The sequence below is a fragment of the Mauremys mutica genome, chromosome 2 (genome assembly GCF_020497125.1).
Source record: "Mauremys mutica isolate MM-2020 ecotype Southern chromosome 2, ASM2049712v1, whole genome shotgun sequence".
NCBI classification, from domain to species: domain Eukaryota; kingdom Metazoa; phylum Chordata; order Testudines; family Geoemydidae; genus Mauremys; species Mauremys mutica.
Genome location: NC_059073.1, coordinates 284522196 through 284538639, shown reverse-complemented (window position 1 = coordinate 284538639; position 16444 = coordinate 284522196). Strand labels below are relative to the sequence as shown.

Here is a 16444-nt window from a genome sequence, read left to right as displayed (position 1 = left end):
AGGAGACTGAGTCAGGAATTCCCAGCCCTCTACCACTAACTCCCTGTGCAACTTCAAGCACGTCTCCTAGGGCTGAATTTTGAAAAGTTTGACCACCGCAGTTTTTGGGGTATTCAACTGCAGACCCCAACGGGGCTGATTTTAGAGGCACTTGAGCCCCCGCTGCTCCCATGTACTTCAGCCGATCTGCAAATCAAGCCTTCAGTTTCTCAAGCTGGACACCCAAATACAAAGACATCCAAAATCAGAGTCAGTTTCTGACAATGTGGCCTGAACCTCTGGGCCTCAGCTCGGGTGGGGCATTTCCTTCCCTTGCCAGGTGGGAGGAGTCACAGTTAATATTTGCAAAAGAACTTTGAGTTCCTTGCATGAAGGATGCCACAGGAGGTAAACTATTAATGATTACCCACCGCTAGCATCAGCCCGGCCACATGATACAACTGCAAACAGCTGTGCTGTCGCGTGAAGTGAGGCAGCTTCTGTATGATAGTTGGCTATTATTAGTATTATGAGCTGCTCAAGCTATGGGAATACATCAAGGTAACGAGGAGTCTAGGCAATGCAGCATTCAGCCCATAGCCTTGTGGGAACGTTATTCATTTCAAGGCAGTTCCATTTTATGCAGTCGTGTTAACCATTAACCAGAACACAATTGCCAGCCAGAGGCAGCTACATACCAGCATGTCATCCATTCACACAAAAGAACGCCAGGACAGCAGCTGTTTCCAGAGAATCATAGAATATCAGAGTTGAAAGGGACCTCAGGAGGTCATCTAGTCCAACCCCCTGCTCAAAGCAGGACCAACACCAGTTAAATCATCCCAGCCAGGGCTTTGTCAAGCCGGGCCTTAAAAACCTCTAAGGATGGAGATTTCACCACCTCCCTAGGTAACCCATTCCAGTGCTTCACCACCCTCCTAGTGAAATAGTGTTTCCTAATATCTAACCTAAACCTCCCCCACTGCAACTTGAGACCATTACTCCTTGTTCTGTCATCAGGTACCAGAGGTGAAAGTAAGCCAGTACGCCCCGGTACAGTGCACCAGCAAGAGCCTGTGCTCCGCACCAGGGAGGATCGGCTTCCCCTGGCAGCAATTTAAAGGGCCTGGGGCTCCCAGCAGCGGCTGGAGCCCTGGGTGCTTTAAATTGCCACCAGAGCCCTGCTGCCACAGCCCTGGGGTAACAGCGGTGGGGCTCCGGTGGCAATTTAAAGGGCTAGGGGCTCGGCCACCGCTACAACCCCGGGCCCTTTAATTTGCTGCCAGAGCCACATCGCCGCTGCCCCAGGGCTCCGGCAGCAGGGTTCTGGGGGCAATTTAAAGAGTCCGGGGTGGTAGCGGCAGCTGGAGCTCCAGGCCCTTTAAATCACTGCCCGAGCCCCTGGCTGCTGCTGCTACCCCGGGGCTCCGGCAGTGGGGCTCAGGTGGTGATTTAAAGGGCTCTCGGCTGCCCAGAGGATTCAGGGGGCCTGGGGCAAAGCAATTTCGGGGGCCCCTTCCATAAGAAAAAGTTGCAATACTACAGAATACTATATTCTCATGGGGGCCCCTGCAGGGCCCGGGGCCTGGGGCAAATTGCCCCACTTGCCCCCCCCCGGGCAGCCCTGTCTGGGGGTACTACTGCAGCGGAGCCCCAGGCCCTTTAAAGCTCCACCAGGAGCCGGGGCCCCCTCTGATAGTGATTTAAAGTGCCCAGGGCTCACTGCGGTAGTAGCAGCTGGAGCCCTGGGCCCTTTAAATCACCCCCGGGGCGCCAAGCCGCCTCTGCAGCTGGTAACTCTGGGGGGGGATTTAAAGGGCCCGGGGCTCCCAGCTGCTGCTACCACAGCCCCAGCCCTGGGCCCTTTAAATCCTGATTTAAAGCACCGGGGTATTTAAAGGCCCCGCCTCTTCCAGTTCAGGCTCCTCCCCCTCCTAAGGACTCCCGAGTACCGGTAACTCCTTTAAGTTACTTTCACCCCTGACTGGTACCACTGAGAACAGTCTAGATCCATCCTCTTTGGAACCCCCTTTCAGGTAGTTGAAAGCAGCTATCAAATCCCCCCTCATTCTTCTCTTCTGCAGACTAAAGGAGGTTTCCACCTGACAAGCTGTTCTATGTACACACACTGCTAGAGAGCAAAGTAACTATCACCATGCTCAGTGGGCCAGTTCCTTACTCCAGCAAAACACACCCTGAAGGCAGCAGGGCTCAGTCCCCAGTCCAGTACTCGATCTATCCCTACTTGGGCTAATTACCACTGAGACGGGCAGACACTAGGGGCTCGTTCCTTACTTGGCTGTCTTGGGATTTGTCTTCATGGGAGTTTTGGCTCAGAAAGGCCTGAGTATGAACTGACTAAGTAAAACACTCCTCTTCCACCAATGCAGCTTCATCTCAGAAGCCATTTCTTAACATTGTCCAGAGGGCTGCCCAAAATGTGCCATCCAAACTGTTCTTTGATGGAACACTGGGGGTTTGACTGAATTACATTTTTCATAAAAAGTGTCTTTCTGTGGAAAATTTTGAATTTTTAATTTAAACAAAAAAAATCCCAAAACTGAAATGTCTTGGCCAAACATTGAAATGCTTGTTTCAGCTATTCCACCATGATGCCTCATGGGAGCTGTAGTTCAGTTTTCCCATTCTTCTCTGTGGGCCAGTTGCCTCAATCAGTCTTCATCTCCCATAATGCACCACAATCAGAGACTTTCATGATGCAATTACACTGTACCTCCTCTCACAATAAGGAACAGGCCATGATGCATTATGGGAGATGAAGTCTGACTCAAGCACCCAGTCTATGGAAGAGAAAGGGAGCATGAGGCACCAGGATAGCATTTCAGAATCAGAATATTTCAGGTGTAAATTGTCTACCAAAAAATTAAATGTTTTCCATGGAAAATATAGAAGTGTTTTTTATTTATTTTTGTTTAAATTTTCAGTGGGGAAAGCACATTTTCAGACCAGCTCTAACGCTAAAGAGCATGCACAGTGCATGCAGTTCCCTGATGAGCCGTGGGAAGCAGTACCCCCATCGTTAGTACAAGTGACGCAGGCATAAGTCACCCTTGTGAGCTGGATCTGATGAGACTGGGCCTGGTTTTCAAACGTGCTGAGCACCTGCTGTTACCATTCAGCATCACTCTAAGTCAGGCCCATTAGTCTCATCCGGAGCTGAAGGGACATTACAAAGATAGGGAAGCAGTGATATATACAGTATGGTACCAAGCCCTCCATGATCTCCTGTGGTTAAAGGCAATTCTTGCCTATCCTTATTACATAGCTTGATCTTGGCTGTATGGATGGAACCAAACTGTATGGTTAAGCTGTATTACAGCCATGCTTTAGGCTTGCTCCCAGCTAGGTGGCCAAGAATAAACGGTGTTATAACATGAGTCAGGGTACTATTCTGCCATGACCCAATCCCTGGAGAGGTTAGGGTTGCCTGCGTGGACAGGCTTCTGCACAGACAAATGAGCAGACCTTCTTCAGCTGGTGTATATCAGCATAGATCCATTGCAGCCAATATGCCCATCTATCTCTACTGCCTGGGCACTTCTGTTCCTGTAACAGAGACTCCAGAAAGGTGGGATTGGCCCTCAGCCCCTCCAATAGATCTGCAGTGAAGTAGGCCAGTAGCCGGAGTTTACCCATGTCACAGTGGGAGAATATGGCGTATATTCACTCCTCCTTGCTGGTGATGAGCAAATCAAGGCTGTGTGGTCACTGGGTATGTGACAGTGAGCGCCAGAAATGCAGCTTAATGGCACATCTGCTCTTCACCCTGGTGTCCTCCAGTCTAAACCCAATTCAAAATAGGAACCTCAGGTTATCCCACGACAGCCCAGAAAAGGGAGGTCTTGGAGGGTGGTTCTATGGAGAATTACCCTCTGGCCAGCTCAACAGCTAATCCGAAAGCTCCAGTGTTGCATGTTGGATCAAACTGAACCCAGATCACACGTGTACAGCGCACGTCTCACACTGAGCTGGCACCTGGGGTGGGGCAGGGCAGGTGTGTGAGTTTAAACACCATCATACAGCCAGGTGGAAAATCTTGTGCACACCCATCGTGCGGTACCCCATAATACTTTGTACTTCTGCAGCACCTTCCAGCTAGGTTTTCAAAAGCCGAAGTCTGCTTTATCCCAACATCGATGGGAGCACAGAAGCCAATGAATACATTCCTGATTTACACCCGTGTCAGTAAGTAGGATTTGGCCCTAAGCACACGTCAATATTGGCGAATTCAACCTCCTGTTACCACAGAGAAAATGGAGCAAAGTTTCAGAAGTGTCCAACCTTCGTCCCTAATGGGCTGACTTTTAGAGGCTGAGTGTCCCCAGTTTCCATGGACTTCAGCTGGAGTTGTTGGGCTGTGACAGCCACTGTTCCTAACCAGTACACCAGGCCTGGACAGAGGATCTTCAGAATGCAAAGCACAAGTCTGCAGAACGTGAAGTAAAAGCAAGCTTTGTACGGGAGCTGTAACAGAGCCATCTCCTCTGTGGACTGGGCACAGAGGGAGACACAACACACGTTCACCAGTGGTTTACATTCTTCCGCTGGACCGGTGATGCTCATCCCAAGCCCCACGGTGTCTCAAATCCTGGACAAGACCCAACTCATGTAGTGGCCACTGTCTTGGCTGACACATTAGAGATGGAACCAGTGACCTCTGGAGCTAAAAGTATGAGTCTCCATTGCTTGAATTAATGTGCTGGCCTCTATAATACTCTCAGCCTCGGTAACACGCCCACTAACCAATTGCTGACAGGAGCTCTGTACTCCTGAAGATCTGCCCCGTGTGTGCCAAGCAGGGCACCCAGAAACTGGTCTACCTAAAACCAGAGGCCACATTTAAAGATTTGGGCCTAACTGCCCTAGGTCACAGAGCCAGAAATAGAACCCAAATCTACTGCCCTATGAGACAACCACAAGATCAGGCTTTTCTTCACTGTCCCACTTAAAAACGTGGGGCTACATTGAGAAATGACTATCCGATGTTCCACTTAAAATAAAACCCGTGCTACTTTATGTGAAAGTCAACAGGAAGGTTACGCTGTGGCCAAAAATTAGTGTACCGGTGACTAAAGTTTCATCGTTCTAGTGACGACAAAAGGCCTTTCCCTCATCCCTGTATCCCACCACCAGTATAATGTAACCATGTTATTAAGGCCCGGCTTGGAGATTTCTACAGGGCTTATTTTGTAAAGACTGAAGATAGAACCCCCCCAACCGAACTGGAGCCATTACAGGATGGAAAATGAGCTGTAATAGTCAGACACTAAGGAGCTTTGCATTAATTTGGGGTCAGGTTAGCAAATCAAGCCCTGTTTCTATGAAGTTATATGCTACGGTCTCTGAAACGTGTCAGTCTTCAAATGACCTTTAAAAATAAACCTCTATGGGCGAGATCCTCAGATGGTCTGGACCGGTGTCGTTCCATTGCTGCCATGCCAATACATACTAGCTGAGGGTCTGGCCCATAGTGGTGGGTGTGGGTTACTCTAAACAGCTAGGAATACTGCAAAGAACACGTCAGTGAAAGCGTAACAAGTAGGATGGATTCACCGTAGGTTTGTTACCGGTTTCTAAGAGCTGTGTGCCCTTAGGGTGCTTGTATGGCTCTCATATGGATCTCACAACACTCTGGAGAGGTAGGGCAGCCCTTTTTTCCATTTTACAGACGGGGAAGTAAGATAGAGGCCAAGTGGATGCTGCCGCCTTCCATCATATTAAATATTGACCTCCAGCAGCACCTTTGTCTTTGCATGGGTGAGCGTGAGCACAGTCCTTGGACATAGGCGTTTACAATTTAAATTATTCAATGATCCACCTGTGAGTTGCCAGCCAGAGCTTCTGCCCATCAGCTCCAGCAATTCCCTGCTTTTGTGCCAGGGACAGAGGAGAGAAGTTACAGGCTGGCAGGATGTGGCTGGGAGATGGGGAAATTGAGTAGGATGGGGCTTGGCAAGTTATTTAGGGGGGAGGGATAGCTCAGTGGTTTGAGCATTGGCCTGCTAAACCCAGGGTTGTGAGTTCAGTCCTTCCAGGGGCCATTTAGGGGTCGGCGGGGAGGGAAATCAATACTTGGTCCTGTTAGTGAAGGCAAGGGTTTGGACTCAATGACCCTTCAGGGTCCCTTCCAGTTCTAGGAGATAGGTATATTTCCATTATTCAAATTTATTTCACAGCATGTCCACCTTGTTGGATGCTCTGATGCTCTGTCATGTGACCACATCATCCACACATCACTACATTCCACTGCCTCCATAAACCAGTGAAGAGTCCTGCACCCGCTCTGTAAATACCAACAAAACAGCTCTCTAGCAAAGCAGCTTGTAAGCATTAATGCCCATTGAATTTGTAACATGGATATTACATGCTGAGCCCTGACCGTGAGCCTGGAAAATCTTGGGTAGAAGCACGTGGCTTCCTGGGTCTGTCTCTTAGCAAGTCTCATTGAAGGGAATGGGTGTGATCTCTTAGGAGGAGGTTCCCTGTAGTTAAGTACAGTATTAAATTACCGATTTCTGCAGTTCCCCTGCTGACAGAGGTGGCGGAGCAGCAACAAAAGTGTCTGACACTAGCTTGCAGAAGGGGCGAGAACACAGCTTGTGGGTGTAGCTGGGAAGGCAGAGACTTTGAGGAGACCTCGCACTTTATAGCAAGGTAAGCTTTTATAATCCTCTTCATTTCATTTCTAAATGCTGAAGCTGCTGCATGAGCACTCCAGCTGTGTGGCAGAACAAAGCCTTGTCAATGTATTATCGGTTGTGTTTAAAACAAAAATGGGGCCAGATCCTCAGTGGATGTCACTCAGGATAGCTCCAGTTACACAACTGAAGGGTCTGGACTGAGATTTTCATGCACACACAAACGTTTCGCCTCAGATTTCTGCGAATCTGGCAAATCTGCCTATCAGCAACTCTGCTCTGAGGAAAAATAGGCTTTTCACCTGGTTATCACCCCAGACTTGCTTTTACTTCGACTCTTATGTTTGACACCTCTCATTTGACTTTCTGCTGAGTGGGAATTTGTTTAAAAGTAGAATTTTTCGTCCCATTGTTACACCAGAGGGCAAAAAAAAAAAAAAGATCTGGATGGTTTAGATCAACAGAACCCTAGTCTCATGGCCTCACCAGTATAGATCTGCTAAAAGTCTGAATACGAGGCAGTTTGCTGCTTAAAAGCAAGCGAAGGCTCTGCTGTACGTAATCTGTTTGCGCTTTGTTACCTCCCAAGTTCGCCCGGTTCGTTTGAGAGGCAAATTACACTAAGGAGAAATTGGTTTGTAATGGAGTTTAGCTTCAGGCTTATTTGTTGGTATTTTTCTTAGGCATGTCTCCTAGGGACGTGAAATTTGTGATGTGAAGGAGAAACCATGTGAATTAGCATCTGTGGGAGATTTGCATTCCTTAAAGAATATACTGGCGAAAGATGCAAACAAACCCTACGGTAACTGGAGCAAACAGTGCTCTGTTGGGAGTGGAGCGACACAGCGATGAAGCTTCATGCTCTCTACACAGAGTAGCTAGAGGTGGCTCAGACCTTGCAAAGGATGTGGCAGCAGATTGCTGCTAGGAACAGCCTCCTTCCTCTAGCCTTCACTGGGGGGTTTACAAGGCCTTTCCAGTTGGGATCCACTGCACAGTGGATGCTTCTTGCTTTAAAAGAACATGGGCGGTACCGGAGAGCACAATCCAGACCATGAAACCACTGCCTGTATTTCCATGCCTTGCTGCTGGCACTCGGCAAAGGCAGGTGAGCCTGTTTTGACTTTGCACAAACAAGCTGCCTTCCCTCTCCCGGCCCCTCCTTTCCCTCCCGCCAGCAGTGATGTAGGTCTCATGACATTATTTGCTAAGAAGGACTTTGTGGCAACTGTTGCCAAGGCTTCCCAAATGGGACTGGAGGCCTCCTGCCATGCTTTGAGGCAGAGCCACCGAGTTTGCTTTGAGGCAGGCACCTGAGGAGAGCAGGCGGCAGCGTTCCAGGCAGGAGGGGAGCGGTGGTCAAAAGAAGCTTGCGTGGCTATTGCCCGTGCGGTATCCGTGCCGTGGAGAGAGGGTGTCCGTCTCCAGACCTGCTAGCGCAGCACATTTCACTCCATGGATCCACAGCCGCCTCCAGAGAAGTGGCCACCTAAACATCCATCTGTGCTGCGCCATGAACCACACTGGGTGGCCTGGTTCAACTGCAGCTGGTTCCTGATGGGGGCTCTGTCTTGTGTGGTGGGGGCCTAGCCGGCCCAGCTCCCATTGGGTGCAACGGAGCTGGATTGTGTCTGTGTTCAAGCTATACTTCCAAAGCTTCCTGTCCAGTGAAGTGGATAGTCTTAAATTTTACCATGGTTCAGGGACACGATTAAGGTCTTATCTGCTACCAAAGTGGGAGGGCCATGCTTTCACCAAGTCTAGGGAGCATCCATGTCGTAAACTGCCATATTGGGTGTTACAATAAATAGGTTCCCATTATGGGGTGCTATTGTGTAATCACTTACAGGAACTTAGGGTTTGTCTACTTGGGGATATTCAGAAAAACTAATCCAAAGTCACTAAAGGGGTGAATTTAAAGTGGATTAGTTAATCTGCATTAAACCCCCATGTGGACATTCTTATTCAGAATTAAAGTGGTGTTAATACGTTTTTAGTTTAATTCACTTTGGAAGCTAAACCAAATTAGCCTGAATAAGAATGTCCACATGGGGGTTTAATGCAGTTTAACCAATCCACTTTAAATTCACATCTTTAGTGTATTTGGATTAATTTTTCGGAGTGTTTCTGTGTAGACAAGCACTGGGAGAACTCTACTTTCAGGAAGTGCTTGATGAGACAGAACATTACATGTGGAGGAAGGAATGAAGCCAGAAGGTTGCAGTGTCTTGGCTCTTTCTCTTTATGCCGCATACACAATAGCAGGGGACCTGTCATTGTCGTGTAGATTTAGCCCCACTGCTCCATTGCATTTTGCAGCCCTCTAAAATCTGACTTCTCAATATCCATTAATTTTCCCAGCAGAACTTGCTGTGTTCATCTCCTCACAGAGCGTTCCCCCAGTTGCATCATATTAGGGTGACAGCAAGTGTGAAAAATCGGGATGGGGGTGGGGGGTAAGAGGCGCCTATATAAAACAAAGCCCCAAATATCGGGACTGTCCCTATAAAATCAGGACATCTGGTCACCCTACATCATATCCAGATTCCTAATAGATTTTCTACTGGCTCTCACTGCCACCTCGCCCCAGCAAACTCTTAGTGTTCTGGATTGTCATTAGAGATGAAGCCCGAACTGGAACATTGAATCCGGCTTTCAGGGACATTCAGATCCATGTTGGGGAATCCAAACTTCATGGTTTGGTCCCAATTCTAGTTAGAGAGCATCTCTTATCCCAGGGTTTCACATCCCCTTCCCGACCCGACTACCCACTCAAGTACAGCCACTCACATACCCACTCTTCCATCACCCTCAATCACAGAGGAATCCATGCCTGACACTCTCACACAGAAACACATCTCCCTCTACTCCTGTGGGTCCCCATAACCCCTCCCAGGAGATGAGGCTAATGGCAAATGGGAGACACATACCATTGACTTTCACAGCTCATAGGCACATCTTGTTTCCAGCACCCAACAATGTGATTGCTTCCCTGGCCCGTATGGGACTATTCAGGCCAACTGCCTTCAAAACAACTTCCCTTCCTGGGATTTTTTGCCCTTCTTTCTCCTAAGGCCACGCTCACTCTCATTCTCCTGGCTCAGCACTTTGTCATGTAATAACAAGTTTCTCTGCTGCTCTCTGCCCACCTCAAAGAGATTTGATGCTAAATTGTATGCTTGAGTGCCAGCCGTCCTCAGTCTTTACTGTGGAATGTGGTGTTTAGAGCTTCAAACCCCCCAACCTAAAAATGCTCCTCTGGCATGTCATGAGCACGAAGTCGAGGCTTCTGGCTCTTCTGTGTTTAAAACAGCTCTTAGGAAAGCAACCAGACGTGATACGAGACATGCCTCCCTAGAAGCTGGATTCTATGGAGCTATGTTAGTTAGACATTAGATATCTATAGCTACCTCCCAGTAGGGAATATGTGTTGTAAAGGTTTCATCAGCATTTAAATAAGATACGTACAGGTAGGGTGAGCAGACAGCAACTGTGAAAAAACGGGACAGGGAGTGGGGGGTAATAGGCGTGTATATAAGAAAAAGTCCCCAAAAGCGGGACTGTCCCTTTAAAAATGGGACATCTGGTCACCCTACGTACAGGCATATATCTATAGCTGTGAGTGTATCTATCCTATTTTAACCATGGATGCACGCACACACATCAACATTAAAATTCCATCTTTGCCAGGCAATGTGTGGTACATGGTGTGTTGTACTATGCAGTAACTGTTGGTGGAGGCTGACTTTTTCATTGTAGAGAATTTCCTCTCCTAAATTCTTATATTGTGCTGTGGTCTTCAGGGGAACAGCTGCCATGTTCAGTCCCAGAGGTGGCTGCATTCCAGTGGGCGGTGAAATAATACTGGGGTGTGGGGCTAATCCTGTACTCCTGGACCAGACGCTCCTTTTCTGCATCACTCACTGTTGCGGTCCTGCCGATGCACAGACAGGAGCCATTTTGGCAGAGTCGTGTGTTTGGACAGGATACTGAGTCTGCTCGGCCTCCAAAGTGCAAAGGACCTATTCCTTCCCTGCTCCCTTCAGTCTGGGTGAAGCATCACTTACTCCATCCCTTTGTGAGGGTTAATTTATTCCACCCCCCTTGTGCTCATTCAACTCCACTGGTTAATACCAGGGGAGGGGCTGGGGCCAGGCCTCGTGCAAACCATGCCATTGAATCAGCAAAGGCTGTTGCTGGAACCCCAGCTCAGCACCTACAACCATAACAACTCAGCTGCTGTAACGGAGGCGAGTGGCGCGCTCTGCACTGGTGGACCAGGCTCCAGGTGAGCAGAGACGCAGGTGTAACAACTGTCCCCACCTGTTGCATGCAGGCGTCCCAGAGCTAAGGGCATGAGACTCTGTACTTTGAGCTAAAGGATTAAATCCATGTGCTGAGAGCTGTAGCAAACTCAGCTCCTCTGTGGATACGGCACAGAGAAGTGCAATATATGCTGCCAATGGCTTACAGAGAGCTCCCAGTTAGTAATAGGATATATGCACTGGTGAGGGATGACACCATCGCCAGCAGCTCTCCGGATGTTCCCTACACCATGGTCAGAGACCACAGGATAAACGTGGACCACGTGGCTGGCACTGACTGTGCCTCTGCAGGGTGCTGGTAATATTTTCCCAAGGGAAGATCACCTTGAAGTCTGGCTCTGTTTCGGGGACCTCAGAGCTTAGATCCCTCCCCATGCTGCATGAAAGCGACCAGAAGGAGCGGAAGTTGGATCAGGTTGGTCGGCGGCTGCTTATCTCTCACCATTCGTGCTTCTACTTTCGTTCTGTTTGTGTGTGACCACGCTGCATCCAAGGGTATGATAACCAGGCAAAGGGCGAGCTTCCCTCTGCAGTGACAGCCGTGCACCTGAGTCCTGACTAAAACTGCCACTCCTGGCCAGAGATGGACCCCTATCATGAGCCATGTGGAAATTTCAACACAAGTGTCCCAGCTCTTTTCACCTGTGACCTCAGCCACGCACCAGCGAGAAAAGGGCAGCCCTCGCCTCTGGAATGTCTGGTTAACTCATTCCGAGCTAAGTTCGAGAGTTGGAATAAACATTAATCTCTCCGTTTGCCATTTGAAAGCTAACAGCACGGGCCCAGTCCTTGCAGCCCGTTGTATGAAATCAAGGGAGCAGACTTGAGGATGAGGCCTACCTGCTTTCACGGCAGGGCCGGCTCCAGGCCCCAGCATGCCAAGCGCGTGCTTGGGGCGGCATGCTGCGGGGGGTGCTCTGCCAGTCGCTGGGAGGGCGGTAGGCGGCTCTGGTGGATCATCCGCAGGCGTGCCTGCGGGAGGTCCCCCGGATCCACAGGACCAGCAGACCCTCCGCAGGCTCGTCTGCGGGAGATCCACCGGAGCCGCGGGACCAGCGACCGGCAGAGCACCCCCTGCGGTGTGCCGCCGTGCTTGGGGCAGCGAAATGGCTAGAGCCGCCCCTGTTTCACGGGGGTACAATAACTACCTAAATCGATATTTAGGCACCCAGATAAGCAGAGGAACCGAGCAATCCGGCGCTGTGGTTGCTCGGTATCGCTAACAGTCAGGCCACCCATTTAGGTGCTTGCTGTCTAGACACCACAGCTAAAACCTGGCTGCCTAAATTGGGCGCCCACCTCGAGGAGCCCCAAAGTAAAAGCTACTTTTGAAATCGGGCCTCGAATGGTTTAGAAGAGGGAACCCCAGAGCAGAGATCAGTGTGGTGCAAAATGGCATTTAATTTTAATGCAGAATCCCAGCGACATAAAAGAAATGAAGTTAAATCTTATACAGCCTGCAAAGAGCTTGGCCATCGCCTATTTGTAACTTGGCTCATTTCCTTTTGCAGAAGCCTTGTAGGACGTTATGCTCAGGTAACTCAAAATCCTTTTCCCAGCCTTGCTTCTAGTGGGAATATTTCACCTGCTCTCTTTTAACAGCCTGATCTTCAGCGGGGCCGCAGCACGCAGCTCCAGGGGAAGGCCAGGAGATTGGCAGGGGCTGAAAAATCAGGCCCTCTATTTTGACTGTGGCCATGATGCCTCGTTTTAGAGGGACTTGGCTCTGCTCTCCAGATGCCAAACGCTTCGTCTAGATTCTGTGTGCTTGAGCTTCTGAAGGAGGCTCAGTGTATTCACGGTGAGCAGGACGCACTGGCTCATGCTCGCGCTCTCTCCCTCCCTCCCACGCACTGCACTCCCTAATGGCTCAGCCCTGGGTGGCAATAACCTTTGGCCGTTCGGCTCGGCAACGGTATATACAAATCAATCTCACCAAGGTGGTCGAGGGATACAGTCTTTTCCTCTAGGCTGTGCAGGCTGCGGCTCTGATAAGAACCTGCTGGGAATAATTCTAACCAGAACGGCTTCCGAGGAAAGGAGGAAGTGGAGTTAAAAAGAATCCAGTTGTGTTCCTTGCTGCATAACTCGGGTGACTCTTCCAGCCTGTAATGTGCCATGTAGTTCTGCCTCCAGATTCAGTCAGGGGACTCAGGCAGAAACGGGTCCATTACAGCAGCGTAGGAAGGAATCGAGAGAAGGAAAAATTTGTTCATGATAAATTGGCAGCTTTATTCATCTCCGTGTTTGCTGCTCCCCTGGGACTGATCTGTATCCGGTTACTAAATCAATAATCTCTTAATTAGAAGCCCGCAAAGGGGCAGCTACCCTACCCTTATTAGAGGTTAAGTCAATCTTCAGCTCTCTGTGCATTTGAAAACAATGCACCCAGCAAAAGGCCTGGTGTGTCCTCACACCAGTACAAATGTTGACACAGAGTTTGCACAAGGCAGATTCTTAAACGTGTTCTTGCCAGTGGCTCTCAGTGCCAATCTCCTCAGAGGGAGGCGTAGAGAAAAACGTGTCCCTGTTCTGAACACACCCCAGCCTCGTCTGCTGCTTCTGTCTGATTTGACATCAGGAGAGCCCATGTCACCTCCTTTGAAACTGCTGAACAGTGGCTGCCAACATCTCTGAGCCTGTAGAATGGCTCCAGATTGACCAGGGCCATTGCTACAAGTATTCACAACTCATTATTGGTGCAATGGGGGGTGAGGGGTTCACCCAAGTCACGTGGTGTGGTTCCTGCTTTCTGACAGGATGGCGCCCAATCGCCTCCAGATTCTCAGGATGGCCGCATTAGCATCCTAGTGTCAATCTGTACGAACATTTCCAACTTTGACCTTTTCCCTCAAACATTCTTACGTACAAAAATGTCCCTATAGGATTGTTTTCGGGAAGCCAGTAAAATGGGTCCCAAATACCATCATCTGTAGTTTTCATTCAAACAAATGTTGTACTGGCAAATACTGCAAAGCATCCCTTCTCTCTCCCCACGCCCCCCACCCCCAAAAACACGTCTATTTGCCCAGCTTTAATCATCGCATCACTGTGTGGTTTGGGAGTATGCTGAGGTTCAATGTGCTTTGGTGTGAGTATTTGCATTGCCTGTGGGAGAAGATATAAGATCCCCAAAAGGTGTCTATTATATAGGTACCCTCTGTTTTCCCACCCCTGTCAACCATCCTCCATTTTGTGTATCTGCTTTTTTTTTGAAGGGGTCAGGCAAAAAAAAAATAGCCTCAGGGAAGAATGGTTGTTCAAGTCAGGAGTCAAAGCAGACAAACCCATCGCTGGCCTTTTGTGCGGAACATTTTCCATTTGGACTGCAGGCTGCTTTGTCTCCTTCTGGGACATGCAAAAAGCTAGACGAGGCCCAAAGAAGGTGGTTTGAGGGCGGGTGGTGCTTGCGGGCTGGGGCTGGTTCACTAGACATCAGCACAGGTGTGTTCAGCAGACTCTGATTTCAATAGGAGTGCTCAGGTGCATAGCATATATGTGTGTTTGTAGGATAGGGGAGAAGTGGCCAACCAGCATAGACAGGGCGTAAGCAGTTCAACAGCCGAAGACTAGAATATCCAATACCAACTCAAATATTACCTATAATCCTAGCTGTCAGAAAGCACACCCCTGTCATAGTTCCCTAAGGCTTTACAGCACATTAGTCATTTCGTTTGGGGCTTTTATTGTCAGAGTGCTGTTGAAATACAGAAAAGCCAAGTAGCCGTCAATTCAGACTGTTCTTTGGGCGTTTGACATGAAGCCCAGATACCTTTCTGGGTTTTTCATTCCCCCAACATTCCATGAACCCGGAGAATGTGCCAGGATTTGAGACTGAATCTATATTTTTACCAAGTAATATGCATCCCAAAATGAAAATGTGACTGCTGGCATATCCATTGAACTGTTATTTATTAACCATTCTTGGGAGTGACCCTGACACGTTAGTCATCTGTTCCTTCCTGGAGTAAAATCGCACACCCACGCAATGGAGGCACCGAATTTGACACACACAGCGAGGAGTACTGCTGCAGTTCTGGTGTTGCATGATGGGAATGTACTCTACTGAGAAGGGTGCATTACAGGTCCTCCTCGGTGCTGATCGGCAGAGGATACCAGTTTTTACAGCCCACAGCTAAGGAGTTTGGGCTGTTTAGCTCAAGCTGTAGCCACTCAGACTTTTAGTTCTGGAGGTCACCCATGCAATCCCCCGTGTTGGCCAATATGGCAGTGGCCAGGGGAGCATTAAGGTTTCCGGGATCTGCGGCCTCACCCCCAGAAGTGTTCTGCAATTTTCTGTTGAATTTACTTATTCTCCACGATCTGCAGGGGTTGTTGCTATGTAGGTGCCGCTCACTATGCCAAATGGGAACAATGAGGCTAAAACAGAATTTCTGGCCAAGTGGCTGAAGCGTTCGGTGGGCGGAGCAGGAGGAGGCCTGCTCTCGTCTGCTTCTGCGTTTTATGGCCAGCCCCTCAATGCTTGCATGATCCCTGTGCCTCTTAGAAGAGCTGGGGTTGACCAAGGACAGCTGCTATTGGCTGGTGGGTGTCCTGGTGCGGCTCGGGGGTGGGAGTGGCTCAACTTCCCAGCCCCTGCCTTGCGATCTGGATCTGGTTGTGGTGGCCATCCCCGCTTCTCCACTGCAGTCCATTTCCTCAACCTGTATCGCCTGTGTCCTGCCATTGCTACTGTCACTGTGGCGTTTACAGGACACGTCTCCTCTCTGTGTCTTCACACAAACCACCCAGCTGTGCAGATTGTATATGCGTGTGAGGAAGCTGTCATAGCTGCGCCTGGATCCCTCCTCCATGGTCCATGCCAGGAGTGTCCAGTCTGGTCAGAGCCTCCAGCCATCACCTGTCTCTGGGCAAGGACCCATGTCCCACTCCCCTCTGCTGGGGGTTTTTAAGGCTGCACAGCTCCCTACCATACATTGTGGTGTCCCTAGCAAGCCAGTCTGCCTTGCGACCAGTCCCTGTGCATTGCTTTCTCTCCAAGGACTATGAACGGTGTGCCAGCCGTTACCAGTTACCCTGCAGCTCTTTCTCAGCCAAGCGTATTTCGTCAGGGTAAAACAGCATATGGAGAAAACAAAGCACGAAAAGGGTTGACGTGCTCACTCCACAGACCAGAAATTGCCCATGTTCCACAGCAGGAGTCTGGTAGGCAGCATCCCTTTCCTCAAGGCTGGGGGCCTTTCCTTGGACAGAAGGTCCTGTCTGTTTGCTGAATGAAAAGGCAGCCCCTGAGTCTCCCCACACTCAGCCTTTCTATGCCCCCAAAAGCCCTTTCTTCATTTCTTAGGCTGCAAAACCCATGCAAATCACCCGGGGGGTGGAACGGCTCAGGAGCTGTTTACGATCTCAGGGGTCACCACCCCCTACTGTTTTTCGTTGCTGTAAGAGCTGTGTTAATCCTCCCACCCCCACAATCAGGGCCATTCACATGAATCAAAATATCACTGCTTTTGGTGGGGC

At 49.5% G+C, this 16444-nt stretch overlaps 1 protein-coding gene across 1 annotated transcript in view; it reads left to right on the top strand.

Annotated features, from left to right (window-relative positions):
• The first annotated feature begins 6269 nt into the window (after positions 1–6269).
• VILL (villin like) overlaps positions 6270–16444 on the top strand; it is a 51060-nt gene continuing 40885 nt past the window's right edge. Inside the window, exons 1-2 of the mRNA XM_045008034.1 lie at positions 6270–6323; positions 6522–6654. The gene's annotated coding sequence lies outside the window, so the exon portion shown is untranslated. The remainder of the gene's footprint in view (positions 6324–6521; positions 6655–16444) is intronic.